This window comes from Bison bison, unplaced genomic scaffold, assembly GCF_000754665.1.
Source record: "Bison bison bison isolate TAMUID 2011002044 unplaced genomic scaffold, Bison_UMD1.0 scf7180017854414, whole genome shotgun sequence".
Lineage (NCBI taxonomy): Eukaryota > Metazoa > Chordata > Mammalia > Artiodactyla > Bovidae > Bison > Bison bison.
In genome coordinates, this window is record NW_011484987.1 from 6,473 (window position 1) to 8,041 (window position 1,569).

General features: G+C 49.8%; 1 protein-coding gene across 1 annotated transcript in view; it reads left to right on the forward strand.

Moving 5' to 3' along the window:
• Window positions 1–1,569, forward strand: part of LOC105000808 (complement C1r subcomponent-like) — a gene marked incomplete at both ends in the record, with an annotated part of 4,229 nt that overhangs the window by 652 nt on the left and 2,008 nt on the right. The gene's annotated exons all lie outside the window — the stretch shown is intronic.

The following is a 1,569-nucleotide window of genomic DNA, read 5'->3' on the forward strand; positions in this document are numbered from 1 at the left end:
GCTGCCTCCTCACCAGGAACACAGGGACGTGGGGAAGCGGCATGTGTGTGGTGGTGGCTCAAGGGTGGTATCTAGCCAGGACAGTGGGCTCAGTCCCCTCTCCTCTGTCATGACCAAGGGCCCCATCCCAGTCCCTCTTTCTACATCCAATAAAAATGAGATTCCTGGAGACTTCCCCAATGATCCAGTGGCTAAGACTCTGTGCTCCCAAGGCAGGGGGCCCAGGTTTGATTCCTGGGGAACTTAGGTGGGGAACTAGGATTCCACATGCTGCACAGCACAGCCTAAAAATAAAATAAAAATTAAAAAATGAGGTTCTTGATTCAGGATTCAGATAGAGCCTACACACAACCCATAAATACTATTTCCAGGAGATCCCCTGGAGGGTATAAAAGCATACCATGAAAATGCCATATCTTCCCAGCCCAGAGGACTTGGGATGTCAGCAGTGCTGGTAGGAAGGGTCCTGCTGCTGCTGCTGCTAAGTCACTTCAGTCGTGTCCGACTCTGTGCAACCCCATAGACGGCAGCCCACCAGGCCCCACCATCCCTGGGATTCTCCAGGCAAGAACACTGGAGTGGGTAGGGAGGGTCCTGGTAGCAGGCAAAGTGGGGATGAGATAGGAGGAGGGACGTCTTCTGCTTTGCAGGAGTTAAGGAGTCTGTGAAGGAAGAAGTAAAGGGATCTCAGTGATGCCTTCTAAGCTGGTAGGTCCCAGATGCTCACATTCAGCTGAATATCAGGAGTCATGGCTGGACAGGAATGGGTTGACCAAGATAGGTGGAAGGACAGGACAGAGGGTAAAGCCGACTATCCAGCCTCTAGGGATGAAGGAATGATAGAAACCAGGTAAAGGCAACCAGGATTCCAGTGGGAGGTGGACACGGGAAGAGATGGGGGTAAAGAAAGGTCTGACACATGTTGTTCAGTCACTAAGTCATGTCATACTCTTTGCAAACCCATGGACTGCAGCACACCAGGCTTCCCTGTCCTTCAGCATGTCTCAGAGTTTGCTTGAATTCATCCATTGAGTCAGTGATGCCATCCAACCATCTCATCCTCTGTCATCCCCTTCTCCTCCTGCCTTCTCTCTTTCCCAGCATCAGGACCATTTCCATGAGTCAGCTCTTCATATCAGGTAGCCAAAATATTGGAGCTTCAGCTTCAGCATGAGTCCTTCTAGTGAACAATCAGAGTGGATTTCCTTTAGGATTGACTGGTTTGATCTATTTGCTGTCCAAGGGACTCTCAAGAGTCTTCTCCAGCACCACAATTTGAAAGCATCAGTTTTTCAGTGCTCAACCTTCTTTATGATCCAACTCTCACATCCATACATGACTACTACATCATAGCTTTGACTAGACGTACCTTTCTAGCAAAGTGATATCTTTGCTTTCTAATATGCTGTCTAGGTTTGTCATAGCTGGGGGTCATAAAAAGGGAGGGCCGAGTCCCAGACACAGGATAACGTGCAAGGTCAGTCGGTGGGGATGCAGGACAGAGGAAAGGCCTCTGGGAAAGTTGGAACAGCCAGAGCCCAGCAGGTAGAGAGCAACTGGAGACCATCC